The sequence below is a fragment of the Cupressus sempervirens genome, chromosome 10 (assembly GCF_028749045.1).
Source record: "Cupressus sempervirens isolate cs-2001-9-10 chromosome 10, ASM2874904v1, whole genome shotgun sequence".
Lineage (NCBI taxonomy): Eukaryota > Viridiplantae > Streptophyta > Pinopsida > Cupressales > Cupressaceae > Cupressus > Cupressus sempervirens.
In genome coordinates, this window is record NC_143127.1 from 109982970 (window position 1) to 110005890 (window position 22921).

Genomic DNA, 22921 nt, shown 5'->3' on the forward strand with positions numbered 1-22921 from the left:
TGTGTTAGATGCAATTGCAGTAGTATTGGGAAATGGTCTGACCAATATGCCTCTGTTCTATGGATACAACATACATTGGACATTGTAGTTGACCAAATGTGATCAATGAGTAGTTTTTTGATGGCATGTGTGTTGTTTAGAAGGAAGTGTAATTAAAGATGTTGCATATGTGCTATTAAGGCTTTTGTGCTAGTAGATGTTATATCAATGTTGAAGTCTCCAACAATGTATGTATTTATATTGTCATCTATTGTGTTTGTGATATTGTCCAATGCTTTCTTAATTTCTAGTATGGGAGAATTTGGTCATGCATAGATGTTTGAAATGTTGAATATATTGTTTAATTTTGAAATGGTCAATGTTATTGCTTCTACATATTGTGATGTGTAATTTTTTGTTCTTGCTATTGTGATTGAATTTTGTACCATTTTCATGATGCCATGTATTGTATTGTTACAATGAACAGTGAATTGTCCATATAAGCTGTGATTTTGGGGTGCAAAAATGTGAAATTCTTGTAAGCATAGTATATCAGATGACATAATTTGAAAGTCATTTAGTAGGTCAGCTTGATGGGCATGTAAACTTCATGTATTTAATGTGCACAAGAGAAAATGTGGAGTTGATTGTCGACATGTAGGATCAATGTCAAGGTGCCAAGATGCAGTTGATTGCAAGCGCTCCATTTCTATATTTATTTTATTTTTCACTCAAAAATGTTTAGGGCTTAAAGGTCTAACAAGGAACAAGTTTTCTATTTTTCTTGTTCATGATAATGTTGTATATGTTATTCCATGTTGTCGTATAGCTATATGATCAAAAGCTAATATGTTCATTGTTAAGCCTTGTGCTCTGTGAATTGTGCGTGTACATGCTAGTTGTATGGGAAATTGTTTTCTAATAGTTATTTTCTTGGTAGTTGATATTTTTTGAATTGGTCTTGAGATGCGTAAAATGGGTATCCAATCTTTTTCAATGCACTGGTTATAATATGCTACATATTTTTTTGTTTGTTGATGCCCAACATTAGGATCATTAAACTTAATCCATACAATGTCGAAAGTGTCATGTTTGGTGTATTCTTTGAAGATACCATCAGAACCATTGACTAAGCCATCACCAGTGTTGTAATTTCCTGAATATAACTCTATGAGCATGTTTCTTTTTAGCTTTATTTCGGTTGGTAGAGTAGCTGTATGGGAGTAGAATCGAATACCATCAATGTTGTGTTCATATTCACCAATGCATTTTAGAACAATAATTTGTCCAACCATAATTGTAAGCATTTTTTTGTTGTGGGCATCTACATTGATTTTTCTATATAAAAAAAAGGGAGTGTTGGGTCAATTGGTATTGGTCTAAAACAATGATAGTTGAGGTAATCTACGTCTTCTAAAGTTTGCTTGGCTTTGCAGGTCCTATTTAATATTTGAATGAATTTTTTATCTTTTTGGCACATGGTAACATGTAAAATGTAACATTTGACATTGTCTTTCCAAAAGTTGTATGACAACAAGTCTCTATTTGTAGGCCTACTTTCGAATACATTGGAGTCTAATACTGGTTGTGCTTGATATAGGTCACCACAAAAAATTGTGTCCAAATTTCCAAAATAAGTTGTAGGTGTGTGCATGATTTCTCATAGTCGTCTGTCTATGAAACGCAGGAAGGATGAAACAACTAAGGAGATCTTGTCAATCAAGATAAGTCTAAGTTGACTATAATGTTTTGACATTTTGTTAAGTGTGTTAGTATTGAGTGGTAAAAATTCAGATTTGTTGAAAGAAATGTGCAATGTTGAATGTATTGTTGCACCGCCAATATTGTATGCTGCTTTTCCTGTGTAAGCTTTAACTAATCCTTTTGGTTTATCAGGATCATTGTCTATATTTTTATTATACATGCATAGAAGTGCTTGATAGATGGCCTTTGCTGTAAATGTTTTTCCTATCCCAGCACCTCCAGTGAGAAATAGGTTAATTGGAGTTTTGTCATTTTTCATTTTCTTCATAACAATGTCTTTGAGTATTTGTTGTTGCTCTTTGTTAAGCTTTTGTCTAAGTTCAAAGTAGTCAACATTGTTGAGTATTTGTGGATGCTTTGCTATTTCAAATCCTAAATATGTTGTGTTTGTTATTTTTTTTGTGATGTTGTTTCAATGTCACTATGAATGTCATATTGTTCTTAAGGTCTATAGGTTTGTATTTTGTCATTGTTGTTATTCTTATCCATTGTGCACATGTTGATTTCATTGGCTTCGTCATCAATGTCACCCATGCAAGGGTAGTTTTGAAGAAGAATTTTGAGTGATTTATTTTTACTGTGGGTTCATAATGTAGGAATGCTGATTCCCATGATGTAAAATTTTGTTTGAGATGAATTTCATGTTCTATGAATGGTACAAAAAGAAGTAATTTCTCTCTACAGTAATTTTCAAGATCAATATGTTTATTGTAATTGATGAATCGTATTATGGTTTCTTTTTTTTTGTTTTATTTTGCATTGCTCTAATATTATACTTCGAGACAAAATCTACCAAACATACATGGGAGATAGTTGTTGGTTGATTTATGTAATGGTCTATTAGAGATTTTGATATTACATTTTCTGATTTTTTAGGTTCTTGGTTAATTTGAGCAGTTGGTTTTAGAACAAAGATGCATTCATTATTTGGTCTTGTGTCAATAAACATACATCTACGTGAACTTTTATTGAGGGGAAGTGATAGAACTAAGTGAGCAGCTTGTTGTGCTGACATTTGTTGCAAGTTTAATAAAGCATTTCCTAGTTTCCTTATCATGTCTATTGCATCTATATTTTCTCTTTGGTGATCATCTCGTATTCTTTTGAAAGCATGTGTCATAGACTTGTCTACTTTTTCTATGTATGAACTGCAATACATTGTTGTAGCATAAGCATTTAAGATGAATTGAGAATCTGTGTTTGCTTTCTAGAGGTCTGGCATTTGTTTGTAAAAACTATTGTGGTATATCTCTGATGGTTTTCTCTTTAGAAACAGAGTTGGTTTGTGTAACGTTGATCTTAGTGAAATAATGTATTCAATATATGTTGTTTGTAAATCTACTAAAAACATTTCAAATGTGTAGAATGCATCAAATTGCTTGGTTTCTAAAGTTTCAAGTATTTTTGAAAATGGCATTGTCACTATCATGTTGTTATTAGACAATGGCTCCAAAATCATGGTATATGGTAGTGGAGGTATTGGAAAATTGTATCTGCATTTTTTCTTTGATGATTTTTTGCATTGTCTTATGTGGTGATGTTTTTACAATTTAGCGATATGTGACTGCAAGTGGTCAGTGTTGAATGTTATGTGGTTGTCGACAAATTTGATAATTTCATCATTTCTTTCTCTTTCGTATATTGGAGTATTTTGAATCCAAATAAGCATTTGGTCATGTTCATTTCCCTTATTTTGAAATTCTGTAATTGAAAAGTAGTCAACAACTTTTCCAAAAAAAGAATTATCAGTGAGAATTAGTTTCCTTAATGCATTAATCTTATGTCTATAATACCTAGCGCATGTAATCGGGTCCTTTCTTACTAGTTGGACAATGTTCATGTCATTAGATTCAAATAATGTGGTATCTTGCATTCTTTGTTGACGCAATTTGTGCAAATATTGCAGTGTTGTCACTATAGGGTCCCAGTTTTGTTCAGCGCTACTAAAAGTGAGGAAGAACGTAGGTGGTCCAAGTTGTCAGATCATTGCAAAGATTTTTTTTTTTAATTGATTTATGTAGTCAGGTGATATTCTTATTCTTTTGAAGTCTACATATCCAATGTCAGATTTTAATATTTTTTCTACGTTTTGTTTTTGTTTGACATCCTTTGCAAGTAACTTCCTTCCTTTTAGCTAACCTTTTCTTATTTGTATCCACATTGTTGACATCACTTGGTGTACGAGTAATTTAATTTTTTTGAAAAAAAGGTTTGTTGTGTGTAGTGCAAAATCTTGATGATGATGTACTAATTCCCATTGTGCCAACTTTTGGTAACTAAATTTGTTTGTAATGTTTGTACTTCATGGCTCACCATAGAAGAGTGTTGGGAAGTTCATTTCTTCTGAATATTTGTCTTTGAAAATTCCAATTGGATAACATTGCTCAGAAGGAGCGATTTCAATGATTTTATCTTCCATGTTTTGATTAATCCTGGAATCTGTATACCCATGAATTAGAGTTTCTGCTGGATTTTCAATTTCACTATCGCTTTGACTTTTTGAATAAGTTGAATCTAAATTGTCTTTGTCATCATTTTCAATGTTTTCTTCTAATGTTTGTATCCATTTATCATTAATTTGTACATTTTTGCATTTTATAAAGTGTTGTCTTAGTCAGATCAAATAAAACGTGCATGACAATGTTTGGTCGCACCATGCCTTTTTAAAAAACATTTTTATATTGTAAACGTCTTTTAAGGGACAATGCAATAGTTGATGTGTTTCCTAATGAAATGGGTAAAGCACTTTGAACTATGTTTATATTTACTGGAACATTTATGATGGAATCGATTAAACCTAACTATAAATTTTTGTATCCTAGTTCCCATATTTGTCCAAGTGCAATTCTTAATGACACCAAGTGCTCTTCTAGTTGTGTCGAATTTTGTACACTATTTAGTTGAATGTTTTTGCTAATGTTTAGAGGAAAAACATATTTTGGGACATTGTTTGTAGTTAAGGCATTCGTGTATGTTCTACATATATTGTCATTACAAAACATGATGTTTTGATTTGCTAATTTGTGATATGTAAGTTTATGACTTTGTTTGAATTGTTTTATGTCTTTTTTAAAATTGAGGAGTTCGCATATTGCACAAGGATATTTTGGTGTGTCTTCTATCATAGATAAATATTGTTGCACAGGTGTGATGCTTTTTTTTTAATGCTCTTTTATTGATTGTGAGAGTTGCTTGCGTGTCCAAGTTGTTTTTAAGTTCATTTTTTATTTGAGAGGGTTTGATGTTGTGATGGTTGGTTGTATTTTGATCAATTTTTTAGCTTTATTTCTAATGAATTTCTTTGTTGCATGCAAGTTTTTATTTGCATGGTTTTTGGCATTATTTAGCTTATCAATGATGGTCAACTTGGCATTTGTAGGTTCATTTTTTCTTTTCCTATTATTGATTTCTATTTCACTTTTGTTTCTAATGAGTTTTTTTACTTGATGCAAGTTCATGCTTGGGCTATGTCTTTTTTTGGTTTCTATGGTAACTAATGGGTCGAAATGACCACAAAGAGGATTTGTATCATTAAATAGAATGTTGTATGCAATAGAATTAACTGAATTGTTGAAGTCAAGATATTGTTTTCTATTAGTTGAAGACCAAATAGAAATGTAAATGTTTAGCCATTTAGACAACCAGTGAATACAGAATATGTCACCCCATAAACCTTGATCTTCTTTTGAGTTAGTTGCTTTTGCAGATAATTGCATTCTTTGTAAACATGTGTTAGGATCAACTATATTATGTAGCTCCTTCAATGTTTCTGGATGCAATTCATGAGTAAAAGAGCATATGGCCTCTTCATCAGAGTTTTTGAGGCAACTAATGAAGAAATCTATTACTCGTTTGCGTATTTCAGTTGAGGTGAGCTAAAAATTGAGTAGAAATGCAAATGAATCAAATATTAAATCACCAACATTGTATTTGAAGTTATCATACCTACATAATCCATGTTATTGAAGACTTTTGTCAATATCAGATTTTTGTAAATGGGGTTTTGTATTGTATTTGTCTGCTTCCATTTTGCTTTTATTTGCAAATATTTTCAGTTTTGTTGGTTTAGCATAAAACTGTTCTCTGTAGATTTGATGTGAGAATTGTTGATATTGTCATGTGCAATTTTTTAAAAATAGTTCATGTGTATTTGATTGTGTACGTGCTTGTATTTGAGATTGTAACTATGTGACCAAAAATTAAACGCAGTTTATCAAATTCAGTTACTAATTGACCTACACTTGTAGCAATTATAATTATTGTCAAATTTTCATATGTATAGTTCAAATAAGTATGAAAAAAGAAATAGTTTTGTTAACTAGAGGTTTTTCTTTTGTAAACTGTTGTGGTTAACTATTCAAAAATCATCATGATATGCACAATTGTTTATAGAAGCTTATTGTTTGATACACATTTTCATCTATGCAGAAGGAATTGTCTTTCTTTTACAAATGTTTGATTTGAAATGAAAAATATGTTTATAGTGTTTAACTACAAATAACTTTATAGCATATGCAATTATAACTTGTGTAGTAGCTAGAAAACTATTCAATCAACATCAATCTGATGGACACATCCTACTAGCTTTATATTTTTACAACATAGTTGCATTTGTGTTTATAGCATATGTTGCATACCAATTCCTTGAAAAATTCACTCATTGTTCTAGCTATCTTTGTTAATCAAAAAATTTAAGAAAATATTTATAAGTTGTTTCTTGGTAATTATATACTAGGATACATAAGTCAATCAATTATGTATAAAATTACATAGAATAGCATTACAAAGCAAGTCACAAAGAACATGCAAAAGGATGTTTGTTCCAATGAAAAATAGAAGAGTGAAAGAATACAAATTTCAAAAAACATTATTGATTCAAGTACAGTCATTTTGTAATAAGACGTATTTGTGGTATCAAGTTGAAGTTGCAGTAGCAATTTTATGCTTCTAAAGTGTTATTGTCCTGCATCATCCATATTTAAACTTTGTATTAATAATTGTAACTTGTGTTCAATTTCATTTGCAAATGAGGCCTAATAGAAAAAAAGTAATGAAAATTAAGGTGCAATGTTTTGACAATTAACGAAGACCCATGGAAAAGAAATTCAATATCTCTATCTACAGTATTATTAATATGTGACTAATGATTTTGACATTTGTTCATAATGTCATTAGATAACAATTGATAATTGTTGCATGTTACATGCACACATTTCAAAAGTGAAAGGTACACATATGCGTGACATGCAAAAGGTTGTTATTTAACTTTAAATATATTTACTTTAACTTGGTATTGAAATACAGATTATGGCTCAATGTCAAGAGGAAAATCAAATTTATGTTATATATTCAGTTTTACATTTTGCTTTATTAATTGTCCATTTTGATCAATAAAGGAGGCATTTTTAAAACCTGTATAAAATAGGTCATCTTCCAATATCTTCTACAAGATGAAGGCTAGGTGATATGTCACTATTTGCATCATCCATATGAGGGAAATGGATTATAATATCTTGACAGTGAAAAATGATATGACCCTCACTGTATAACCACACCAAATGTTCTTGTTGATATTTGTATGCACAGTGAACAAAGACAAGTATTAATATTTTCAAAAACTCAGTCAAACAAGACCTATTGATCTGTACTAAAAACCAAGATATTTGCTACATTGAGCATGACCAGTGTTAAGCATTTAATGTAGTTTTTAGAAAAAAAAAAAAAGGGTCTACATTGAATGTATGTTGGCCATTACATTGTGAATTCTAACATAGTTGTCATCTTTGACAGATTTTTCAATCCCAAAGTGAGATGTCTAATTCATGGTTGTAAGTCTTCAAGTGCCAATTGTTACCATTTCAAAATTATTATTAATTTTCTTCTTTTTTACTGTATAGAGGAGTTTTAAATTTATTTCATTATATTATGACGTATTTTGATTCCAAGACTCGTCCCTGTAAATCGTCCCACATTTGTTGGAAACATTTCCAACCATTTCAAAATTATTATTAATTTTCTTCTTGTTTATTGTATAGAGGAGTTTTAAATTTACTTCATCATATTATGACGTATTTTGATTCCACAACCTATCCCTATAAATTGCCCCACATTTGTTGGAAACGTTTCCAAATGAATCAAGATCTTAACAAACAACTTCCTCTATATTTGCTACCAATTCTTTGTATTCGTCTATCATTGTTTTGAATTTTGCCACAAATGAGGCACAATGCAACATAAAATTGGCATCATTGAGGTCTTTTTATAAACCAATTGTAGGAAAAAAAGAATGATTCATGATTTGTAAGGCTCCAATACAAAAATAGTTGAATTTATTAAAGTAATTTGATGGAGTTCTGTGGTGTTTTAATTGCAGGTGCTTTTCAAGTTTGAGTAAGTTTTTATATATATATTTTAAATCTCAGAAAATTTTTTTGTCTTTGCTGCAGAAGATAAATTCAAAAGCCATTCACCAAAACATAACTAAAATTTTTATCCAATGGAAAAGTCACTACTAAGTGGGAGTATGAGTATACTAATGTTATAGTCCAAAGATTCCAGCAATCAAGTCACTTTGTTAATCGTTGTAAAATTTGGTTGCAAAAAAAGTTGAATAAGAACTGGGTGAAATTTTCTGCAAAAGTGTAACCAGATAATAAAGAGTCAGTAAAGCTTCATTTTACAAACAAGAAAGAAACCCAAGACAAGCCACCACTAAAATGAATCCAAAGTCCAAAATAGTCTGTGAAATTCTTGAACGGGTCATTTTTGTACAATCGCAGGGGGAAAAAAATAATAATTGTTTTGAGAAGCAAAGAATCTTGTCTGAAGAAGAATTGAGAATCTATTAAAAGGTTTGATAATTTCCTTGCCTAAATGCATAATTGGAAAGCACTTCCCATGGACATGCCAAATAGGCAAATTTTCTCTTTAAAACTTATGCAAATTGAACAAGGAAGATACTATTTTGTAAATAGATTGCAAGGGTTAGTACTTGAGGCTAATAGAAACAAATATCCATTGTGTACCCAAGAATTTTGCAATTGTCAAACTTTTGTTTCTAATATGTCTAATCAATCATAAATATTTGGAGCAGTGATTCGATAAATTATCGAAAGGCTCAACCAAATCTATACAACCACTGTGCCATTTTTGCAGGCACACTGAACCTGACTGACACTTGACCAAAACCTATCACTATATTTTCTATTGCTTATAAGAAAAAAGGCAAGCCATAACACTCTTCCTTTACAATTTTATTTTCCTTGATCTTTTGTCTTTTAACCTTACAAAGTGTACTCACAATGTATTGTATTACAATACATTGCCTTTGGCCTGTTTAATACTCTAAAATAAACTAATTGCTTGCTTGCAAAAACATTTTCATCTGAACTGATTTCATCAATTGTCAAAATGCTCAAGCAGACTTATATAACCACCCTGCCATTTTTTCACGCACAGTCAACTATGATTAGGTTTGACCAAAGCCTATAACTATATTTGTTATTGCTAGGCACGCCATAGCACTCTAACACATATAATGGATGCAGATCTAGTAGAACACATGCAAGTGGAAAATATTCTCTTTTTCTATTCACTTCTGTACTTTTTTGCAAACAATGTTTTTATACGCTATTGACAAAGCTAGCAACAAAATTCATTATTAATTTTTCTATTTGATTGAGCATCCAATTCAGCCAAAGTCTACTTGACCTACCATTTGCTAATAGTTGACCTTGATATCTTGCTTATTTCATTTGGTAACCAACTTAAATACACTAACTAAAAACTTCTAGTATAATTATTAACAGCAGGAACTAGACAATCATTGTTCTTGGTATATGGAAACTCTATAGATTTAGTTTAACATAGTCACTAATTGTTCTAGTCACTTATTCTTATAGATAGTTTTTATTTCTTGGTTGAAGAAGCATTGGTAGATACAGACTCTGTTACCAATGCTTTTTTTCTTGATTAAACTTCACCCCAGATTCTTTGTTCTTTTTTCTTTTAACCTCACTGTGTCCCATTAATAACTCTTAATTTTTAAGCTTCAGACTCATGAATTTTATGGGAATATTTTTCATGAAGTGGATTAAGTTTCTTTTAGGCTAGAAAATTTTTCCTTATTTTTCAATGTAATAAATATTCAATGTAGAAATTAGCTAACTCTATTTTTTGTGAGCTATTCATATGATGTACACAAGCATGAACCTTAAAAGAAAAACAACATGGTTATTTTACCCAAACTACTCATCATTTCTCGTCGTTATTTAATTTCGTGTTTTTTAAAAAATTTTACCTAGTAATTCTTTTATTAAAAATTATTTTGGTAATTCTTAAAATAGGGTCAAAACATACCAGATAGTTGGTTTGGGTTTAAATTGTATTTAGAATTTGTAGTTGTTGAAATAGGCTTTGTGAACCTATCAAATACGATATAAAGAAACAAATCAATGAACCAAATATCTTTAATTAGGTGAACAATATGTACAAATTACTAGATGCAATTGGCATAGCAAAATTGAAAAGAAAAATTATAGAATTAAAAACTTTTTCACAATTGCAATTGCATCTTCATATAATATAGACAAGTAATCAAAACTTTGTCACTATGTAGGGATCAGTAGAGAACATGCAATTAAAAATATATGAGATCATGTAACAAAACAATAATAATAATATATCACATGATATAATCAAATATTTCAATTTGCTAAAATACCAATATTGTGTACTATTAGGTGTACAACACATTTTGTATATACAATGACGACAACATAGTATTTAAAGTTCATGAATATTAGTAAAATGACCAGTTCATGAATATACATATATGCACTTTACGCTCATGCATGAGAGACAATTTTGAGAAATCTTTTGTAGCTTAAAGTAGCTCCCTACTAGAGGACATAATCATGGAACAACTAGTATTTGTGTGAGGAAGCAATAGAAGAGGAGACATATAAATTTGCAGTAATATCGTTGCATCACAAACATCTGAAATTCTTGATACATTTTGTTCAGAGAGCTGGAAATGGTGAACGTGCAATGCATGGTCTACAACAGATTTGTACTTAGTACTAATGGCAATTTTGACAGAATAATATAGACATTGAGTAATGTTGCATGAACTTAAAGATTCAAGGGAGAACAAGCCACTTATGAGGGCACTACTCATCTCTATGACATATGCACTGATGTATGGATCATAGTCTTCAAGAGGCTTGAACTGATGGTTCACATATGCATTTTCCATTTGCTTCACAATTTCTACATTCTCAAAAAGGTCCATGCAATTGGTGAGGAATTTAGAAGCAATGTCCTTGTACCGTATGGAACCAGATCTATTCTGTAGAAATTCTTCATCCAGAACAATGTGCAATGACTTCTCCACACTTGGACATTTTATCACAAACACATTTTCCAAAGTTTGTGTTTCGATGATGCTAGTGATTGGGCAATCCCAGTCAGCATTTGGGCTCGGAATATAAACTCGGTCACACATTTTTAGAAGACAAAATCTGCAACAATACATTACAATATTACAATAAGAATAATGTGATACAAATCATTTGGTATAAGAAATGGAGCTTACTCACTATATTTGTGACTTGACATATGATAGTATTAAATATACCTAAACCAAAAATTAGCAAGTTGTTTTGTGTTGAAGATTTAAATATTTGTATTTATATATTTTGATTAACATGTTTTTTTCATTAGAAATACGTGTTATAGATAATAAACTATTTTCATTACTAACAAATTCATTTACATTAATATAGACATTAATACTATTTATAAATATAATTGCAATTAATAATCATAAATTAATGATAAAAAATAATAGATGATATATTTTTAATAATTATATTAATCATAATATAATTAATAATTTCACATTAATTTAAAATTGAGATTATAAATAGTAACTTAGTGCATTAGTAATATTTATATAAGTAAAAACTTCTTAAATTTATCTAAGAATCGAATAAGCGATTTATATGTATTAATTGATATATAGATCTTTTGTATTTAAATTTTCATAATCATTGAATCCTTATGAAGCTGTATAATAAACATTTTTGTTGGGGAATCTAGCAATTTTGTAATATTTTTATTTAGTTTTATTTAAGGATTAACTCCAAGATTTAGATCTTTAAATGAATTAGCAAAGTGTGTTTATTTATTTTATCATTTATTTCAATTTAAAACACCAAATACATGTCACCAGACAACATTGATAGTCTCATTTTTGCAACCATCAACTATGGTGATAGATACAATATTATTGTGCTCACTCCTTTCTCTTTTCATATTGTGAATCTTAAATCTTCCCCAAATACTTTGTCTATAAATTTATAATAATATAAAAATGTCCATTCAAAATGGCTCATTGCTTAAAATTTAATTTTTTTTAGTTTAAATTTATTATTTAAATTTTACTTTTACCATATGTCTATATTCCCCAAAAAAAATTAAAAATAAAATTTATATGAGAAATATTAAAATAGTACAGTTTAAAGATTTACATATTTAGAATATAGACATTATGATATGATATTTTTGTTTCCTACTTACATCATTACAATAATTATTTTCATTATAGTTATAAGCCTTAAAAATTCAATTACCCTTTTAGCATTTTTTTACTTATCATAGATGCTCTCCCTTCACTTTGTACCTCAAAAAAAAGGCATCATTTATCTTTTACTGAGAATAAAAAGGGCAACACAACCAAAAACATTATCAACTATAGGACGCAAGTTTACTTGGCTTGCAATACCATCTAATATTCATGGAAGCTAGATCCTTGTATCAGATTCGATGCCTACTTATAGGCGTAGAGACATTTATATGTATCTACAGGCTTAGAGGATTTATGGATTAAACCCAAAAGTCCAAATTGAAACTGAAAGTGAAATCATGTATAAGCCCAAAAATACAAGTTGTGTGTAAAACTAAAATTACAAGTACTACCAAAATTGCAAAATTGTGCCCAAATTTTGAAAATTATAATTATAAGAAATCCAAAATCAACTTGTAAAAGATCTAAGACACCAAAATCCAATTATTAAAAATCAAGATATAGTTAAGTTAGGTTCCAAGAAGTTAAGTTAGGCTCCAAGATCACTAAATTTTAACAATTTTAGGAAAGCACTCATCTCATACGATCTAGGGATTACTGGATAGACTTTCATCAAGAAAATGATTTAGTTACAATTTAATCATAGAAAAAAAAATTTGATTTTTGCAAGCAAAGACAATTGTGAACCATGTTATTTCCCCTTCTAATAATTTGCAACACATGACGATGTTTTAACTTAGTTGTTACCGTAATTGTATGAATTGTGACTTAGAAATAAATCAAAATAGAAGATAAAAAGAATTATTTAAAAAAATAACAATTAATGGAATTAAACATATTTTATTAGATTGATTATTTGCATTTAAAAAATAAAGAAAAGTAAAATCTGTAGATAAAAGAGATTAAAAAAGAGGGTGGGGGTGGCAATAATCTACAAAAATATTTATTATCAATGAGAAGCATTAGATCCCCAAAATCTATAATGATTAGTATATATTTTTGCTTCTAAATTCAATTCTGTAGAAATTATTTTGAATGACCGTTTCCAATTAAATTTCATGATCTATCATTAGAATAGGAAAATTCAAGATCTACAATCTTATTTCATTCTATACATTTCTCATTCTAATAATATATCATAAAATACAATAAAAAATATTGATACAAAAAACTTCTACACATTTAAATAAAATAAAATAATTCTAATTAATTCAGTATTAAAATAACTTACTAAAAATAGACAATACAAAAACTAAAACAACTACATCAACTTAACAGAGGAAACCAAAAATTATGGTCAACAACATTCATTTATATTCTATCATATCATAAACTCACATGCATTGGAAATAGATTTACATCCACCTATACTAAGAAAGAAGAGACCCCTTTCTCACTATGCATTTGTGCTTTTCCTCGTTTCCAAATCCTTAGAAACTAGATGTCCAATAAGAAATTCATTATCAGTGACATGGACAATTTTCTTGTTGTCCAAGGGATGGAGAATGTTTATAACGATCTTCCCACATAATGATATGCATTGCTCCCCTAAAAGCACATATTGTCCTCTCCCAATGGGTCCATCTATAGAATCCAACCATTCCAAGAATAACCCACCTCTAATCTTCTCATTTACTCAACCAATTTCCCTTTACTCTCACCAAGTCTACTTTCCCTAGAACTCACTACCTCCATAAAAAATGTACCTTTTTATTACAAAACAGGTCACAAGAAAGAGAAAGGAGAGATGATGCATCAGCTCTCTATATTGAACAAACATTTATCCACCATAAATCATGTGTAGGTGTAATTTTATTCCTTTTGAAATGAGTCAAACTATTTTTCTTTCGGGCAACACCAAGAACATTGTTGAGGAATTTCAAGATAGCAAGTCATTTTTAATGATTTTTTCCATATTTATTAGGAGAAATAATAGCTTAGTAAGTTTGAAACTCTATTTATGAATGGAAAACTAAAATACAATTTTACTGTAATCATGAAATCGAAAAAGCTTCTGTCAAAAGTCACAAAAATAGGTGTTTGTTTGCATGTTGCATTATGTGTTCAACATAGCTGTCCAAAGCAACTAGCTTGAAACTCGACATTTGTGTACATAGTACCTGTCAAACTCTATGTCACACTTTCATTTAATAAAACAAGCTATATTCATTGGAATTTGTAACGAGATATGAATAATTGTAATTCATTGATGCATCCTGCTTCTTCAAGGTAAACAACATCTTGATGAAATGACTACTAAGGACATAGTAATGGGTTTCCTGCTCTAATTCAACGAGGGCCTGGTAGATTGTGGTTTCGTGTGCTTTGATTTGGCGTTTAGGTTTCATTTTTGGTCATTAAATTCAGTTCATTGATCTTTCCAGAGGGAATTCTACAAAATTTATGCTGATTAGTATTTTCAAACAAGATGGAAGACAAGGATTTTACAATTTTGAAGTTGCTACCATTTCAGGTAGTATGACTACGAGCTATTTTGAATATCTTCTTTAATGATTAGAAGTTTTGGCTATCTCAGTTTACATTATTGAATTAGTCTATCTATAAATGGCACAGTTATGTTCTGAAAATATAAGGAACATTTTGAAATATATTTCTAATTGTTGAAGTTAATGGACAACTTTGACTTGATGTATGTGCGTCAGCAAGGCTTGTTTTCAATTCTTCATTCAAGGCTATACAAGAGGACTAAAAGGATATGATGAAATTAATTCTCCAAATGGCATCAGTCTTCCTATACTCTGATCTAGTGCTCCAAGGGATTTCAAGCAGTGTTCAACATCTACTAAGGCTATCTTAGCAGGCAAGGTAGGGAAAGGGGAGTTGGCAACCTGAAAAACAACCACTAAGTAAGTTTGTAAGATCTACCTAAGTAAACACTATAGCTATACAATGCTTGATATTTTGATTATAGAAGGCTGAAATAAAAAATCTAAAAATCTATGAATTCTTTCCCCAAAAAAATTAAACAAAAAACTAAGAGTTATCTTGATCCTCTTATTGATACCCATTTGCAAAAAAAGTACAATGCCCTCAATAGGAGCCTTTCTTATTTTAGGTACCCATTGTCCCAATGTTTACACTCCTAAATGTAAATGGATGATAAAATATAATCTTTTTTTGTATGTAGGTATAACATCATCATATTTTCCAAGACCAGTATATGTTGCACCCTTAGTTTCAACAGTTCTTATTTTGCATAGAGCCTCTATGATACGCCTAAAATCTGAATTTTGGTATTGGAAATTGACATTGAAAAGTGAGAAAAGTTAAAAGAATCCATCAAATGAGTAAAGAAATTTGTTTGCCACAGTCCTAGATGCAAAATTATAAATACCCAATTGAAATTAGAACCCCTGTAGAGATGTGAAGGAAGCATAACTTCATATGCATCTTTAAGCAAGCTGCTGCAATGATGGAGTGATAATTACATTACCCTTTATCATTTTTTGCTCCCAGTATTGGCAGGAACTTGATGCCTTGCGTCCTAATATCTCTTGGACTAAGAATCTGTTGACAGCTATAGCATTTGTTATTTTCTAAATAATTGTGGGGCTTGGAAGTTAAGGTGGAAGCAGAAATAGAGGTAATTGTCGGGGAGGCAAAGGAGAGGTTGTATCATGCTGCACATAAGCTTGGAGCCAATTTTCTGGTTTTGGGTAGTCATGGTCATGGCTTTTTCAAGAGGTAAAATATTTTTCTGCAAGCTGAAATGTTTGTAGTATACAAAGTGCATTCTAAGCATGATTTATTTGTTTTATTTTCCTTCTACTTAATTGAGCAAGACAAATGAAAAAAGTTTGTGATTGATTGAAACATAAGTGAAGTGTAGGGTGATTCTGGGAAGTGTGACTGACTACTGTACTCGAAATGTAGAGTACCTTGTTATTGTGGTGAATAGCAAGGTCTGTAATGACATTTTGTGAAACGAAAACTGAGGAATCTATATTTAGGGAAGAGAGTGATTACTCGCTGTTGTTTTTCATGAAATCAATATTTATATTTCTGAGGATCTTCCAGAATTTTTGAAAAATATTTCAAAGTTTCTAACGTATTATGCATTTCTCTTTTCTCTCTAGCCCAAAAATTGAGAATATCATAAAAAAGAATGATGCAGGCATAATAATTGGGAGTAGAGTAAAGGTCTTTTGGCCCTTGGACGATGATTGCTATGTTGGAACAATCGACTCTTTTGACAAAAACCAAAAATGACACCACATAGTTAATCATGACCTTGGACGAGAAAATTTTAAGATCCAACTTTTCCCAGATGATAGCTTTAGGAAAGCCAATTCTTTAGTTTGGTCAGATAAACTAGGAGGGCGACATGCTCATAGAGTTAGTAATTCCAGAAGAAAGGTTAAGAATGCACAAAAACTAGATCTAAAAAAGTGCATGGAAGACCCAGTTAAAATTTGCCACTACAACTACTTTATAATCCTCTCCAACATTCAGTAGAAAAAAGAGAGATTTCCATAAAAATATCAAATATCAGATATCTATAATTACAGAGAAAATCTGTCAATACAAACAAACATTGTCAGATCTCAAATTCACAAAACCATACCTTTAACAAACACACTTAAGTTGCAATCGCCTCACTGCAAATATGCACAAGACAACAAAGACATAGAATGAGTAAGGATGTGGTCATATTACACAGCAGTTGCAAACCTAAAAAAACTGTGATGCTTCACTGCAAAAGCTTACCACTTGTTCTACGCACAGCACGAACAAGATCATGTGAACTAAGAAAACTAGCTTTCCTTTCTATAAATGCCACCGAGACACATTCTCTCATGTATTAATTGCCTTATGATCAAATCAAGACAGGTGTATCCAATAATTACTGCCATGAACAACAAAATGAATTTTTAGTCCACAAAAAAAAGATTTGATCAAATTTTGCTTCATTTATGTCAGAAGAAAAAGGATGACAAGAAATGCCAAAGTAAAAAAACAACAACTCGATCACCTAATCTATGCAGTCTCAAATTAAATGAGTACATTCCGTGCAATCTAGAATTAAATGAGTTGTAGTGGAAAGATTTGATTAGATTTTGTCTAAAATTAAATGAGCTGTACTGGAAAGATTTGATTTAATTTTGTTTCCATTTGTCGGCCAAAGACATATTACATTGCACACAACAAAAATGAAACCCCTACTGTTTAGGTAATTGGCCAATAGCCAATTGACATATAATCATTCCAATAAAGATGCACCTCAACCGAAACCAAAAATATTATCCAAAAGGTTTGTAGATTTTAAATAAACTATTAGTATTGGCCAGAACAAAATTGAAAATAGCACCCAGTCGGATGCTATATTATCCTGCTACACAGGAACTAATAAATGCTCACGTCAGTACAATTACTTCACATAAAACCTAGGGATAAAATTGGACAATTCTAATTGCACACTCAATTGTTTCTATTTTCCTTCCTATAAACTTGAGCTTTTAAATTACGGTTGTATTTGTGCGTCTTTGCTCCTTTTATCGGCAACTTCTGTATATTACCCATTGATTTCACCGAGCTTAATCTTTGAATCCTTTCTATTCTATTCTAAGAGAGACTCGAATTTTGCAGAGCTAGGAATCCAACAATTTCACTTTACTTTTCTGCTCGAATCAATTCATATAAGATGATTTCTTTTGAGAGTAGGGGCATCGTGAGTGGTGGCATCAACAATGGGTATTCCTCATTCCCAAATTTCATCAGATTTCAACTCAGAAAAAGAAGGAAAGATTTTAACGGCAAAGAAGGAGATGAATTTATTATTGGCAATGGAACCCCAACTGGAAATAAAAAGATCAAGCTGATCAAGGTATTGAACCCCAATTCCTCTTTAACTTTGCCCGACTATTTTGATTTTACCCTCTAAATTTTCATTTTTTTGTTCTTTTTCTTTCTCAATCCCAATATCAATTTCTATGATTTGGGTAGACGAGCCCTGCATTGCTACAACTGGACGTAGGCGTTCAATCGTATAATGCAAATACTTGCATTTCTGAGATCGATGGGGTGAGTAGATGGCTCAAGGGGAGCCCAACCGTTAGTAGCATTATCTTCATTTTTCTCTTCCTAAGACTTGGGAGGAGAAATGGCTATGTCCAACCATGGAAACACCCACTTGGGGTCTGAGTGAGCAGAGGGCCAACCGATAGCACGAGCAGCAGGAGAAGCCATTGGGGACCACCCTGAACTAGACCTCCAAGGAGGCAAGGCTGAGAAGTGTCGACCACTAGAACCTCCAAAAGCGCAGCGCCAACCAAAAGCACCACCGTTGGGAGAGCGGTGTTGCTGAGAGCAAGGTGAGGAATTGTTGCATCCTTGACAACAACTACAAGGAGGGGTACGGTCACCGGAGGTCAAATCCAATAGAACACGAGCAACCATACAAAGGGCTTTCCCCAATGAGCCAAAAGCTCCTATAAGTGAGCCACCTCCAAAGCCACTTTATCCATTTGTACTTGAATCTACAACATGACATTGTTATAAATACATGTTTTAGCAAAGATAGCCACATTAATGTCAAGTGCGTTGTGAGCATAAATGACTGCATTGCGATATTTCCAAATGGTAAATAAGATCTCCAATCTGAAAGCATGCCATATTTGGGTGTATTTGAAGGGTATCAAAGTATTATCACCCAGAAGAACCATATGCCAAGAAAAAGATTATGGGCAGAAGGGGCGAAAGAGATCATGGATCCATTGCCAAAAACACTGAGACTGTCTACAAAACCAAAAAATGTGGAAAAGGACTCTGGTTGACCACAGAAAGGGTGACGAGAGTTAGGAACTCTTAGACGCTGTAGCCGAGAACCCAAAGGCAAGTCCTGGAAAAGAATACACCAAGTGAAATGCGCAGTTTTGGGTTCAGTAATGGCATGCCACACAGTGGAGAACCTATGACTCCAAGTGTGATGCGAGGATTGCAAATGCCAATGTTGGTTGAGCACATCAACCGTGGACAGGTGAGGAACTAGTCAGCAGTAACCCAACTTAGGTTTATAGTTGGTTACTAGAGTATCTAGATACCACTTCCAATCTTTCCACCAAGGGCGAGAAGACTGATTGCCCACCTTGTGTAACAAATGTGAAGGCACCGCAAAAACTAGAAGATCAAAAGTCTATCGATCTGGACGAGTGAGCCAGAATTGCACTCTCGTGTCTTCCCATGACCGCAAGCTCATAGTAGCTCTAGAGAAAATATCTTTAAGGGTTCTTATGCCACGTTTAAAAAAACACAGAGCACTAGCCTCATGCACCTTAGCCAGGGGAACACCTTGAATAGAAAATAAAGGTGACTACCAGAGATTATGCTGATTCAAGGAGAGCCCATCTCTGAATCCATTGCCACCCAATGAAGCTAGGGCTTAATTGCTTCCTAGGCTTTCCAAATACTCTTGGCATCAAAAGTACTCTAAATTTGAATAGGTTCAAGGGTAACTAGAAGGGCTTTAAACCCAATCCCCTTCTAGGTTGGTTGATGAACCGAAAAGCCTGAAGAAATGCAATGTCTTAACAAAATCTTCCAGGCTTCATTGCCGGAAAGAGCTCAAATCACCCATTTGGCACATAAAGTAGTACCTTGCTTTTGGGTGGATAGTAAGCCTAGGCAGCTAGACTCCTTGGGAAGACAACAAAATCGTAGGCAACTCTATGAAAGCCCTGGTGAGAAGTGTCTGATGCCCAGAGGAAGTCATGTAAAAGGCAGTCAAGTTTGAGGTACGAAGCCTTTGAAGGATCCCAATAGGAAGAATAATAAACATGGGTTGCGGCTAGCACTTTGGAAAAAATCTAGAATTTTCTTGCTAGGGAAAGAGGTTTGGTGATCTAATACTCCAGCTTCTTCTCTATTCTAGCAATAACTGCATTCTAGAGCTCAACAATTGAGGCTTGGAAGGATAAGGGGATACCCAGAAAATGAAAAACTTCTCCATGTTGAACCCATTTCTATTGATATTGCTCAAGCCAAGCAAGACAAGGAAGGTAAGACTGCCTATAACAAAGGGTTTTGTGCCACTGAATGGTAGACATTGAAGCAAGATAGAATGTGTCAAGACATTGCAAAGCGGAAGCAATATTCTCTTCATCCTCAATGAGAATGAGGAAAGAGTCATCTGCAAAATAACCATTCACAAGTTGGTTAGGGGAATCTAGGAGGGAAATACCTTAGACCCTACTTTGGGAGATGGCATTTGCGAGAAAATACCCAAAACTTTCTGCTGCCAATACATATAAAGAGGGTACCAGCAGGTAGCCTTGGCAAATTGAATGATAAAGCCCAAACGCTTGAGACTGACAGCCATTAATGGAGATGCAAGCAGAGGCATCTCCAAAGAGCATTTGAACTAATTGCAAAAAGGTAGGGCCAAACCCAAGAGCTTGAACCATGGCCAGAATGAAAGGCCACTCAATCTAGTCATAAGCTTTGGAAAAATCAATTTTGAGAAAGATGGCTTGTTGCTTAGAATGACAAGCCCATTCTATCTCTTCCCACACAACAATTATATTATCCAAGATATAATGGTACTTGATAAAACTCGTTTGTTCAGGGCAACTGATCTGAGGAAGAAGATGATGAATTTTTAGTGAGAGAGCCTTGGGTTTCCCACCTTAGGTATGAACTTAATATTTCCTTTGTTAATAAGATTATCCAAAGAATGGGAATTGTATGCCTCAATATAAGCCTTATGTAGGTCTGGACCAATCTCATCTCAAAATGCTTTGTAAAATTCACAAGGGAATCTGTCACAACTAGAGGCCTTATCATCTGCAATGGAGAAGACAACTCCCTTGAGGTCCTCTAGAGTGAGCTTCTGCTCAGAGAACACATATTGTTCTGGACCAAGTCTTTTAGGCGTAGCAGCTAAACAAGCCTGCAAGGCTTGGTCCCTAGCCACCAAGGGACCCTGCACTGTGAAAACTTTTTCATAGTGGCAAACAAAGGCTTGAAGAATATCAGGAAGCTCATAGAGGGTATGCTGACCCTCCCAAATGCGTTTGATCTCCACCACAAAGTGGCATGCTCTTAATGCATTAAATAATTCCTTGGAAGCTTGATCACCAACCTCCAACCAGTGAAAGTGGGCTTTGAGTTGAGCTCCCCGGGTAGTATAATTGTCTACAACTTGTTTCTGGTGGCAAAGGTTGGCAAGCCCCCCTTCAATAATGAACCTAGAGATCCGTATCAAATGGATTCATGGAAAGAGCTTTAGTGGTTGTATGAAGATCTTTTATAGTGGCCTCATAGGATCTCTTGCAATATGTGGTCAATTGCCTCCCATAAATGCGAAGAAACCTCACAGTATGGGTGATGGCATTATTCCACCACTGAATCCACCTAGAGATGAGTGGGGCCTAGGTTCAAGGTTTCAAGTTTGTAAAATATGAGCGGTGGTAGGCGGATGGGGCAAAACAAAAATATTAAGGTAAACCTGAGTTTTACAATTACGAGGAGGGGCAGAATGCAATGTAATAGAGAAGTGGATGGGAAAATGATCCGAAAGAGTCACATTAGGGAGCGGGGTGACAGGTAGCAAACTCATGTGAGAAAAAGAAAAAAGGACTAAGAAAAAATCATAGCACGGTCCAACCTTTTAAGGACCCTGTCATCTCCCTCTTGAAAGTTGGACCATGTGTACTAGATGCCATCAGTCCGGTGGCGATGAAAATTGGGATCAAAAAGACCCAACTTGTTCTGCATGTAGAACCAACCTTCTCACTCCCTAGCTAACCATTGGAAAGGCAGAAGGCCCACTTTATCAATAGCTATCTCAACCTTATTAAAATCCCCATAGAATAACTAGGTGACAGGTGGAAACGAATCAACTAGCCACCTCCACAAGTGTGAGTGCTCAATTGCATCATTAGGGGCATAGATATTGACAATGCCAAAAGAATGATTATGAAAAGAAAAAAAAATCCAAACTACTCTCTGCATAAGGTCAAAACCATGGGAAATAACAAAAGGGAAAAGCCAAGGGGAGATGAGAGTGACTACACCACCTCGACTAGCTTCATGCTGAGAAGCAAAACTAACACCATCTAGCCATATCACATAGCAAGTTGAGTTGAGAAGAAACCCAAAGACTTTGACTTCTTTCAAACACAAAACATCAATATTTCCAAGCCTACGCTTGTTATCATGAATAGAATACTTTCTAGGGAGGTCTGTTAGCCCTTGCACATTCCATGAGAGAAAATTCATCATAAACCAGATTTCATATTCTCCTCATCCTCAAGTGAGGAAAAATTGTTATGCAAGAAAGCAGAGGATTCAAATGAATAGTCACACAAAGTGATGGCTCTTTTCTTATTTCCTTTAGGGCTGCAAGAGTGATGGGGAGATGGAGAAGAAATCACAGAAGCTACTTGAGGTGCTCGAACCCAAGCAGCTCATACCTCTAGCTTAGTTGTCCCTTATGATGCAGGGTTTGAAACAGGTGGCGAGATAGCCATAGGAGCCTTTGGTGCCAGGGGCAAAAGAGGAGCCGCATTGGAGCTAGGGAGGCTAGGTTCTTGAGAAATAGGGTTTGTCTTGGCAGTGCCCTTGCCTTTCTTG